Source organism: Apus apus, chromosome 8 (genome assembly GCF_020740795.1).
Source record: "Apus apus isolate bApuApu2 chromosome 8, bApuApu2.pri.cur, whole genome shotgun sequence".
Taxonomy (NCBI): domain Eukaryota; kingdom Metazoa; phylum Chordata; class Aves; order Apodiformes; family Apodidae; genus Apus; species Apus apus.
Genome location: NC_067289.1, coordinates 19,818,273 through 19,830,591, shown reverse-complemented (window position 1 = coordinate 19,830,591; position 12,319 = coordinate 19,818,273). Strand labels below are relative to the sequence as shown.

General features: G+C 43.7%; 1 protein-coding gene across 3 annotated transcripts in view; it reads right to left on the bottom strand.

The window, feature by feature from the left end:
• The window catches only part of TBL1XR1 (TBL1X/Y related 1), a 114,496-nt gene extending 102,780 nt beyond the window's left edge, over window positions 1–11,716 (bottom strand). For 2 of the 3 annotated variants that reach the window (XM_051626290.1, XM_051626292.1), the window contains exon 1: window positions 11,438–11,716. The gene's annotated coding sequence lies outside the window, so the exon portion shown is untranslated. Of the gene's footprint in view, window positions 1–10,356; window positions 10,385–11,437 lie in introns of those variants that run through there. The other variant, XM_051626294.1, reaches the window with a different exon arrangement.
• Window positions 11,717–12,319: the final 603 nt, after the last annotated feature.

The following is a 12,319-nucleotide window of genomic DNA, read 5'->3' as shown; positions in this document are numbered from 1 at the left end:
GTGTTCCTACCAAAAAAGTTCAGCCCTTTCCCCACCCCCAAGGAACTGCTAGGGTATAGAACAAGTGCCAGACTTTTAAAACTTCATATAAAGTTGCATTTTCATGTTACAAAGGTCAAAAACATGCTGAACTTCATGAACCAAGTACCCTGATTTCAACATAATTCTCCATCTCGTATGGGCATAATCAGCAAATATTTCCAATGTGAAGGGCAGTATTTTTTCCAACATAAAACCAGGAAATACATGAAACCTATGAACACAAACAGATTACCTGTCTGAAGTAAAAACTTCAAGTAAGCAGAGACGGGGGAAAAAAAAAAAAAGCCACTTTACACTGCTATACAGCTTTCAACCAGATCTCGGGGCACTGAACTGGTCTGAAAAAACTCCCGATAAGTATTAAATCACTGGTGCATGGGTAAATTTGTTAATCCATTTGCTAAGGTCACACAGTGGCAGAAATAGCAGATAATCCTGACACCAGCTTTCTGTCCTAATCATTACGTGGACAGAAAATCTTCAGTGATGTAATCTGAAAATAAAGTAAACACAGTTATCTGTTACATACAGGTATATTAGGTCAACCCAAGGAAAGCAAAATTGTGGATGTGGGGAGCAGAGGTGTGTCTCTGGGGATTCACTGCAGATCAGACAAGCCCATGAAAGTTTAGAGAGAGACTTTATAACCACAAAGTTATTCCACAACTCCCTTTTATTCAAGCAGGCCCTATGAAGGAACCACGTAGACAAACTGCAGCTGTGCTGAAAAAAAAAAAGTCTGAAAACCTTGAACACCCACAGGATATATTCCATTACTGTGCAGTACCCACATTAGGACACCAAAAGCTTGCCATTCATAAAACTGAAATTAAAGCAGTATTTTACAGACTGTCTGTAAGCCACCAAAACTGGGGAAGTCTGATAATATCAGAGAGCAGACAGACAGAGAGCTGACATTGCCAACACACAGCCAAGAGAGCTGTGACAATTCTATCAGCTTTGGTGTGACTACACATTAAAGCACCCTGGTAACTCACACTATAGAACTCTGACAATTCAAGACCAATCTGGTGAGTGCTCCTGGATGAGTATAAAATACATGGCAAGCACCAGTTTCCAAAGCGAAAAAAGCAAGACTATGAGCTGAGAAAAAGATAAAAATTAATTCTACAAATTAAAAATACTGAATCAGACATATCAAAAACAATAACATAATAAAAATCACTGTAGGCAGGAGAGACTAATCTTTCTGTTCATCCTTAGGCAAAACTCTCAGCAATTTAAATGGGATTTCTCCCCCAGATATGGCTGGATGCCTACATCCACCACCTCCACCTGCCAAGTTTGCTCCCACAGCCAGTCTCTCCTGCATCCATCTTAGTTACACCAGACTTACCCCGATTATAGGAATTTATTAACAGCAAGAGTAATTTAGAGGTGATCCCACATAACTGTGACTTCAGCAGAGGTGAGGTTTACTATCATAATCTCAGATGTCAAGAGTTTTGTAGTAAAGGACTTATATTTGAAAGACTTTCAAACAAGATCTTTTACTGGCGTTCTCAAAAGCACATCTTGCATTCTCTTGGTCCCAAGCACATCTACTCAGAGACAGAAGACAAGCCTGCTCTCCGTAGGTTTCACTGGGCAACAAGGTACTAGAGAGTTTATGATGCATTAATCCTTTTTATTAATTTTCTTAGGTTCTGGACAACAAGACACCAAATAAAAATAGTTCTTAAATGTCAAGCAACAGACTATTTCATATATTAACACAGTTTCTAGACATGAACTCTCTAAAGATAATCTTTCGACTCCAAAGTGGCAATTCCGCACACTCATCTGTGCAGCGCAGGACAAAGGGGCCTGTGCGCACGTACCAGCTCACGGTCTCAAAGCCGTGTTTGTTCACCCAAAACAATGGGGCATGTGACTTGTCAACACTACCCACAATAAAAACAATAAGGCTGCCACTGATTTCACCATGACTGACTTTGTTTTTGCTAATTTTAAGTCACAATGTCAATAAAAACTTAGAACATAAGATGACTTATTTCAAAAAGCCCAAAGCTCACCTCAATGTTTTACGGATGAAGCCAAGATTATTTTTATCAAAGACAGGCACTGCCAAAAGTTGTCCTCTTCATTCCCTGCCCTGTGTGCCTGCCCCAGCTATTCCTCTGCCTGCAAGCAGGGCCCTCACTCACCCCTGCCCACTGCCCAGTTTGCTGCCTGAAAAATGAGACTTCCTCAGCAGTCTCACAGGTTTCACTCTGCCCCAGACCAAGGTTTCGTTCTGCACCATCCAAACCCATCTAACCCCTCCGACAGAAGGCTGCATAGGATCAAGTCCTATATGTAAACACAACTAAAGTTAGGAGAAAGGGGAAGAAAGCAGAGGAAACCCAGAGATCAGAAACAAAAAGTCACTGGTTTGGTTTAAAGAACTGAAAAAAGAACAGAAAGGGAAAACACACACACACACAAAAAAAGTCCACAATGAGAAAAAGAAGAGAGAAAGCCCAGGAGGGGAAAGAAAAAGGTGGGGGGAAATTAGAAAAACAATTATAGCCTGGAATGGATAATAAAATTATGCAAACTGTCAGGACTGAGACAAAACACCCCAATAATTTGCCACATTTGCACTCCAGCACAGAGAAAGAAGAGCCAAGCAGAGGAGACAGCACAACCATACTGACCATTGGAAGGTATTCATTTTAGAAAGAAAAAAACAGCAGAATCTTGCACGACTTGTGTTTTAATGACGGGAGTGGGAGGCTTGGGGGAGTTATTTTAACCACACAGAACAGCAGTAAGGCCAACAGTACCAGACTAACAAATAAAAGCAGGCAGCAATGGGCACATGGAAGTACATTAGAGTTCCAAACTTTCACCAATTACAGTAACATTAACGCACATGAAGCCTGACTAATCTGACCTCTAAACACGTATTTTTACAAACAGTCCATTTCTTTATTTTCACCTTGAAAAAACTCCTTTTCTCAAGCGCATAGTTACAAACCACAGCTGGGAAGGTGAGAGGCACATAACGCACACAAATAAGATTTTACATCTTCCAACACTCTTCAATGCAGCTTTCTGGAGCTCCTCGGCCACGTCCAACACACACAAGCCTTGCTGCAGGCAGTCTTGGCAATTTAAAACAACAGAGAACCTCAGCCCACATAATGGACGTACTCTCAGCCTGAGTCTGACACTGCATTTCACATACCCTCCAAGTCTCTCGTATGAAGTCATCCATAGCGCCAAAAAAGCGAGTCACAACTCATCAAAAGTGTTTTCCCTGGCTACGTCTGGAAGTTTCCATCACTTTACCCTTCATATATACTTTCTTCAATTCTTCTTAGCATTTCTATCAATACAAATAGGATCTCTAAAAGTCCAATTCTGTGCACGGGTACATACAAGCAACCAGTATCTCCCTCACATGGGACGACAGCTGTGGTGAGCCCAGGCACTGGGTCAGTGAGAGAGCATGGATGGGAATATTGTTTGGTGTTTCCAGCACCAGCCCACAGAGTCACACAGAGCAGATGGTTTGTTTTTAAGACATCAGCAATGCCCACCTATTTTATCAGAAATTAGCATATCTGGGAGGGCTGTGGTGCCCAAGCACCCCAACAGGATGGCTGAACAATGGTCAAGGAGGTTTTCCCTTTGTTTTTAATGGAAGACTCTTAGAACTTAATTTCTCACAAATCTAGTGTACATTATACGTACTGTAAGAAAGAACTTTACAAAGGGCCTTGATGAACTAGAAATAAATAATCCATATCAAAATAACCTTGTGTGTGCAGACAGCAGAGGAACCAACTAAGAGAGACTTTGCCAACAGTAAAACAAACACATTGATATTTCTAATGTAATCAACAGCCATTCAGAATTGGCCCTGAAAGACAGTCTCAGAAATACAAAGCATTTCTCTTACAACTCAAACAATTGTGACAAATATGTACTATAATTGTGAAAGCTGTCAAAAAAAAAAAAAAAAAAAAAAGCTGGTTTCTATTAATCAGCGACATTTAGATACCTGTTCTTGCTATCAGACCAAGTTCACCAGAACTCCTTACTAGGCTCTTTCATTGTATTTTTCTTTATCACAATTCAACATATTGAAGTTTCATACTCCTGGCTGTTTTCACCTTACAGTGTTAGCAATGTACAGTCTGAACAAGACACATCAGATTTTGACACTTAATTGTGCATTTGAAAAAAAGTGAAAACCAGGTACCACATCTGCATCAGCAAAACATTCCCACTATACAGCGAGTATAGATCCCGTTTCCCTAAACCCCAGATCTGTTGCATTACCTGTAAGAAACAGCTAATCCATCGCCACACAAGATGTTTTTAGCACACTGTATTTGATGTAAACATTAATAGATGGTTTGGCAACACTGTTCTTTATTTTCCTCCAACCACATTTGTGCTAACTTTTAAACCAAAGTACATTAAAAAGTGTTACATCTGAAGGAAGGTAACCCCAAAGTAAACATGTTATAGATTCACAATTATCATCATGGCAAAAATCCATACTTTTTACAAAGCAATTCCTAATTAAAATTTATCACTAAGCATCTGTATTTAGGAATGCATGTTTCTGTTAATATCCAGGGAAAAAATTCTGCACTAGAGAAGAATGTTGACACCCATACAAAAATTAGCTGTGATTCATTGTTTAACAGTTGTCTTCCCTTTAGAGAACACCACAGACTGAAGGACACATTGCCAAACTGAAAGCACCAATACTTCCTTTAACCTAATATAGGACAAATAAATACAGCTTCTAAAACTTGCACGTCCTACTTTTTTGACCCAGTTCTCTGGTTATTTCCCCCACAGGTCTATGCAATATCAAAACTATTTTTTTCCCACAAATTCAGACTTAATCTAAAAGAGGAAAAGTTCTCAGTACTTCTGGGAGCGACACAGGCCTGGAAGCGGGGGGAATGTGAACAGATCTATTGGTATTTTAAGGTAGAATTTTCAGCCACACTTAACGCTCTCCCAGCTGCTGAAACTAACAGCAAAAACTCGCATTTGTTCCAACAGGACCAACATCCATGATAAATGAAAAAAAAAAAAGTGACTTTTTTTATTACTATTTTTTTTACAAGGCAAAAATGTATTTTCAGAAGTCATGCTGATACTCAAGCATTAATCAGTCCGTCCAAACACCACAAAAGAGCTATAAAACTTGCTATTCCTCTCCTCAGCCAGTCTGGACAACTTTTTCCAGGAAATCAAACTGTCTCTTCTTATCCTGGTACTTCTAGGAAAACATCAGGGGACTAAAATTCATCTCGCATATGCTCACAATCAGGCTACTTCCCAACTCAGGGTGTGAAGAACCTGAACTTTTAATGTCAAATGGATGCAACTTTCAGGATAAGATCTATTTAGGGTTGTAAACCTTGACAATTTCTGTGGTTTTGGCACTAGGCACAGTATTTAGCACTAAATTTTCATGAATAGTAAACATCTGACCCTTAACTCACAACCTTGGAAAAATACTACACAAATGGGCTGTACAGAAATCTTTTCTGTATGCTCTATAGTCGCTGCCAGCAGGCACTTCCGTGTACAGAACAGGAAAGTTTCCAGAGTCACTTTCACAGTCCTAATTCATAAAAATCTACCATCGGCCTGACATCAGTGAGGTTTGGTGAGAGCCCTGCATAGACTGAGGAAGAGACTGACCCATTCCCCAAGCCCACCAATGGGTTAAAAGGAGCACTAGCATTAGCTGCAGAGACAGCTGCTTGCCTGCCTTGCCAGGTTGGCAAAACTATTGCCCCACGGGGGGAAGGGAAGGCCAACTACTCATAGCACACCAGCTAAAATTTCTAGTAACACACCTCCAGCGATCTGAAATAACACTCAGTATGTCTGTACATGGCACATGGTTGTAGAGTTTCTCTGTAATACATACTTACATTGGAGAGAGACTGAATTGAATCTTAGATCATAAAAGAAAAAAACAAAACACACAACTGTTTTTTCTCTGGATGATTCTGATTTTTTACTGCTCAACATTACTAATAAACAAGATTGCTCCTTTGCAACATGGAGATGTAGAGTTACAACAACAGACACCAAGTCAGGGTACACAACATAGACTTTTACTAATACTGCTCCCAGAAAGCAACCGACACTGCACCCTCACAGGACTTTGCAAAATCCTACAAACCACACACAAGACTTGATTTTTAGAAGAGCTAAACACACACAAGGACTGCCGACTTCACATGCAACTGTGGCGACTCAGCATCTTTGAAAACATGACTACATTAATATCTTAACTTTACAGACACAGATGCCAGTTTATACTCTGAAGAAAAGTAATGTTTGCACCAAGTAGAACCCCAGCACAGACCCAGGTCTGTGGTCCACTCCCACCACACCAGGCTGGGCAGCTCTCCAGGAGCTGTGCGGGGTACACACAGCACCACCACAGGCACTGAACCAGCGTGAGTGCAACCAGTTGACACCCAGTCTGCTTGAATTACTCATGCTGAAAAAAGGACCTATTTCTCTGAGAGCATACCTAGGTACGTTGCTTCTGGTGTTCAAGCTAACTTGTTCAGAAAGACCTTGGTATCTCTATGATGGAATTACACCACATACACTTAAATTTAAAGACCAAGAGGGGACTCTATGAAAGACTCACATACATCATCAGCTAAGACAATTCTGTAAAACTTCTCCACATCACTTTGGAGGTTTTTTCAGTAGGTTTTTCAGAAAGCAGCACCACTTCACCAAGCATTTTCACTATTATAACTACAGGTAAGAAAACATTCTCAAAAGTCATTTTAGCAATTGGCCCATCCAAGAGAGCCAGTGAGCAGGGCAAGCTGCAACACCTGCAGTTTCTCTCCTTGGCTAACCATGCCAGCTAGACCCTATGCACCCAAGCAGTTGTGAGCATTTTCCCCTGTGGCTACACATCCTCCACCTTGGAATGATCACTTATTTCTTATCAAGGAAGAATTTTGTTAAGGCTCTTAGTGACACAAAAAGGAGAGTCTAAAAGATGTCACAAAAAATCATGTAGTAAAGTATAAAAATGAATGTTTTGGAGGGTAAATTGATTTACAGTTCCATGGATCCTTCAGAACCAAAGGAAAACCCAACTTCCAGCTCAAATGCAGCCATTAAGATTCCAGAGTGTTTTGTATAACAATTTCAGCTTTGTTTTCATTATGAGAAGAAAAAGACCTTCTCATCTTGGATCAGGTACCACAAGGTAGAACCCTAACATGAAGTTCGCAGTTTTCACACAAACTGGCAGAGTGATTCCTAGACCAGACTTCTGTACTTTTCACTCAACCAATCACCTCTCATAAAGTGACAACGACGCTGCCTCATCTTCACTACTTTTTACCTCAACTTGTCTAATTCAATTCTGTGAAATTGAGAGAAAGCCAATGTATTCCCCTACAATTTCATCTGAAAAGATATTTATTATTCCTCATTTCATTGTCATACTTTATGTCGGAGGAAACCAATTATGAGATGAATAAAATAGTTTCCATCTACTCCGCTTGGGATCACTGGATGTACCTTTTTCTATTAAAGTCACTCTTTTCATTAAGCTACTTTATAGAAATTAAGACCATCTAGCTTCATACTGCAGTGCTTAGAAAGCTGCATGCATTTGGGACAGGGGTAGCTAAACCAATAGCAGGAACACAGGAACTGTTTCTCCATCACCTGGTAAATTGCAGATATTACATTAACACTGCAGTGCATCTCAAAAAGAGCTGTCAATTGTAGTTCCTAGTGGAAAACCTCTGACACTTCTTCACCTAACACAAAAACTTTAATTTGTATTTAAAAAAGAGAATGCAATGAGTATATTCTCACAGTTGCCACTTTTTGTAGGAGCTGAACACGCACAATTAGAGTGTACACACACACTTTCAGTTCTCTCCCAACCTGCAGCTACTTGCATGAGCTGAGGTTTAGGTCTTTTAAGTCTACAGCCGTTACGACAGCCTGTGCTCTGTGTGTACCCACGTGTGCGCACACACAGATTCTAAGGACAGTCAGTACACATAACAGTAACCCAATCATCAATATAAACAACAAGAATTAGATTAAAAACGAGTTGTGCTTCAGCATGATGGATTTCAATAGCACAACACTGCAGTATTGACACAAGCACAGTCCTGCAGTACACCCTGCCCTCGCCCTCCTCTCTGAGAAGACCAGACCATTTTACCACCTCTGTGTCCCAGTTCAGAAGGGCAGAGCTGGCAGCAGGTCTGTATCTGTCTCCACTCCGCTTGCCAGAAATGTCGTCTCCAGCAAGGTGTCAAAATTCACACCGGCACCACAATCCTGAGCAGCTATGGGTCCAGGAGGAAGGGACAGGCCAAGCAAGCTAACAGTGGGGGGTGACTATCTCTTGTGACTTCAGATGAGCAGAGGAACTGAATTAGTGAAGACAAGGTGTCACGCATGCCACAGCCTCAGCTTTCCCCAAAACACTGAACAGTGCTGGGATGCCAAAAAAGTATCATAAAAGATTCACATCCTATTGCCCACCACTAATACAAAACACACAACTTCTGCAAGCAACTTTGCAGACATCTGCAGAGCTTATTCAACCGAACCAAACCACTGATGTTCACTAAGTTGTGTGTGTTTCTTCACAGAACTTCCTGACTTCTGCAAAATTACATCCTTGTAATACGCGGGTCTTTACTGCCACTACAAAATTTGTAACAGCAAACACATTCTGACTCAAATGCGAAGTCCATGTTAAATTAAATTCCAGAACCAAAATCAAGTTAAGTAAAATAACTCAGTTTGCTTTACATTATTCAGATCTGCTCTTCCTGACTAAAAAATATTACCTGAAAGCAACATTATAAGCAATTTTGACCATTTCCCCATATCCATCAAGAGCTTCTTTACGCTTAGGGCTGTAGCACTTTTTAGCATCAAACTCTTTCATGATGGGAAAATGACTATGAAGTACTGCTGTTGGGTACTTAGCACTTAAACCATGCCTTACAACTTCAAAGTGTTACACAAACATCAATAATTACCATATATAGAGTAAAACTGAAAGAAGTATTTGTATTCAAAAAACTCACTGAGAGAAAAAAAATCATAACTACCTGTTTGAAGAGGAAAAGAGCTGAAGCAACAGAATCTCCTGTAATTATTGCAGGCTTTATGCTACACACATGCGTTATTGCTGTGCACATTTAAACAAACAAAAAAATCAAACTGGAAAAAAAAAATTAAAGCCCAAATGCCAAACCCAAACTGCTTTCATACATATAAATTATATTTCCTTCCCCTTTTCATGGTGGAGTGAGAACTAAGTTTTTTCCAGGTGTTCTCATTAACAGCTCAGGAGGTGTTGCCACCATGTTCCCAAGGCACAGTACCACATGCGCCCTGTTCTTACGGAGACAAATCCACCTTCCCCTAAGAAAACTTACAACAGTCACAGAGTACAGGCACAGGTGATCTTAGGTAAATAATACCATACATTGTATTCCATTAGAACTTGACCAAAAACAAAGAGAAAAAAAAAAAATCACTACAAGAAACCACAGAAAGTTTGCCATTGTTTATGGGGCACCACCTGCACCCTGAGCACCACCACAGTAATAGCACAGGCCGTTTTTTCTATTGCTAAGGGGGAAAAAAACCCTCTGTACACCCATCCACAAACACATATCCACTTGGATAAATTCAAGGACACATAAAAGAGTTTGTGGGATCAGTCCTTATTTGAAATGCATTTTGAAATACAGTTAACACACCCAAGTCCAAAGGAAGGCTCCAAATCCAGCACAAGCCTCCTGCAGACCAGCCCTCAGGCTGCTCAGAGCAAGACAAGGGCCCAGGACTGCCCAGCGCACCCAAAGACTCAGGTACAACTCAAAACCCAAACACCAATATTGCAAATGGTGCCCTCTCACCCCAAGGGGCACTGCCCTGGTGAACAGCCAAAGCCAGAGACCACCAACACCAAACAACCTCGTTGATACACTCACTCGATGTGCTCATTGATTTCAGTAACAGGACAGGAGAGTCCTACAAGCCCAGAAATGCCTTTTGTTGTTTTGGGTTTGTTTTTTTTTACACAACAAAGACTTGGTTCTCCTGATCGTGTCTCTCATGCTATAATAATAAAGAAGGAGTATGTTTTGTGATCCCCCTCCCCCCATAAATCAGTTAGGAAATTTGATTTACACAGACAGGAAAACGAGGAAGTTGAGCACACTGGAGAGCAGTAAAAACTTCACCAGCAAACTTCACTTTCCTACACAGCGACCCACAAACCAAACTTTCCTCCAGACTCACGTGTCATCTGCAGCAACAAGCCTCTGCCATTAAGCACACATAAAGTTTGCCGTTCAGAGAGGATAAAGCAAAAGACACAGGAGGAAAGACTTTTAATCTCTCAAGCTGCCTTAAAAGGAAATTCGGTGATGAAAGATTAAATTCACCTGGAACAACACGACAGACTTAACCCTTTCGGGGGCAGGGCAGTAATAACAAGCAGCATGTGCAAGATCCAGATCCTCTACCCAGAAAATACACACATTACATCAACCGTGTAAGCCCCTCTGGAAGCTGCAATGCACAATTTGCACCAGATTTCAGAGCAGGGACAGGCCCAGGAATAGACAGCCCCCCGTGAAGTGCAAAAAACCTTTTTGTTTTTTTTTTCCCCAAACCGGGCCTACCCTCTGCCACCGCGGGGTATTTCATGTTTCGCCCTGAACTTTGCAGAAAAACTGATCAACAATAACTTGGCCGGTTCGGCCTGGGGGAGGGGAGAGGGGGGGACACGCTGGGCACGGCCCGAGCCCCTCCAGGCCCCCAGGGAAGGGCCGGGCCGGGGGAGAAGTCCAGCGAGGGGGAGCGGGGAGGCCGCCCCCAGCCCCCCCTCACCCCGCTGCCCCCCCCTTCCCCTCCCCCATCAATACATATGCGGGGAGGGGGAGGGGAAGGCCCTTCTCCTCCACACCAATCGGGCTAAAAATAGGCCGCTCGCCATGGCTCCCGTGTGCCATTCCCTGCCTCCCCCCCCCCCCATTAAATCCTTTTTAAAAAATGAAGCCGAGTGGGGGAGGGGAAGGCAGCGGCGCTGGGGGGGGGGAGGGGAAGAAGGGTGTCGTTCGCTTAAAAATAAATAAATAAATACCCCAAAACACCTTCAACCCCCCACCCCCCTCCCGCAGCCCGGACCCACGGGGAGCGCCAGCGGCCCCCGCAAGCGGTAATTAAGAAACGGGGGGCCGCGGCGGGCGCCCATCCCCCCCTCCCCCCCCCCCCCCCCCCCCCCCAGCCCCCACGGGCACGGCTGCCGCCCCGCTCCAGCCCCCGGCCCCGACCCCTTCCCGCCGCGGGAGCCCGCGGGGAGCGCCCCGGTCCTTACCTCCGAGCGGCGGGGCGGTGCTCCCCCCTTCCCGCGGAGAGGTTCCCCCTCGTTTGTCTTCTCCGTTTTGTTGGGGTTTTGTTGTTGTTGTTGTTTTATACAGCCCTACATATACACGTACACATCTCTGTGTCTCCCTGTGTCTGTGTGTGTGTGTACACACGTATATGTACCGATAATATATATATATATATTTCCTTTTTTTCTTTTTCTTTTTTTTTTTTTTTGAGCTGAGGTGTCCACACCGAGAGGAGGAGAAGCGGAAAAAAAAAAAAAAGGAAAAAAAAAAAAGTAAAAAAAAAAACAAGCCAACCCAAAACACAACCCAAAACACACCACCACACACACAGGAGGAGGAAGAAAAAAAAAATACCCAGCGCGTAGTGCTGTGATATTCAATTATATCCCGAGCCAGGGGCTGGGGGAGGGGGAGGGTGGGGAGAGCGGGGGGGTTAGAGATTAAGTCCCGAGGAAGGAGGAGGAGGAGGGGAGGGGGGGGGGGGGGAGGAAAGTAATATCTGTGTGTGTGATTTAGATTGAGGAGGAATCGAGGCAGAATGTAGGAGCGGTTACTAAGGGAAGGAGCCAAGCGGCGGGGAGCAGCCAGCGGCCCGCAGACGCCCGGCGCGGGGAGCGGGTGGCCAGCCGCACGGAAATGGGCGCCGGGGAGAGCGCCGCCGCGCCGGGGGAAGGCCGGGAAGGGAAGGAGCCGGGAGGCGAGGCCAGGCGAGGAGGAGCGCGGCCGGCCGGCCCGGCACAACAAACCCGGCAGCGCGGGGGTCGGCGGCCGGGGAGGGAGGGGATCCCTTCCCCCCCCCCCCCCCGGCTCCCTCCTTCTCCCTCTCCCCCCGCGCTCCCCGGGCGGGCGCAGCGGCTGCCGGG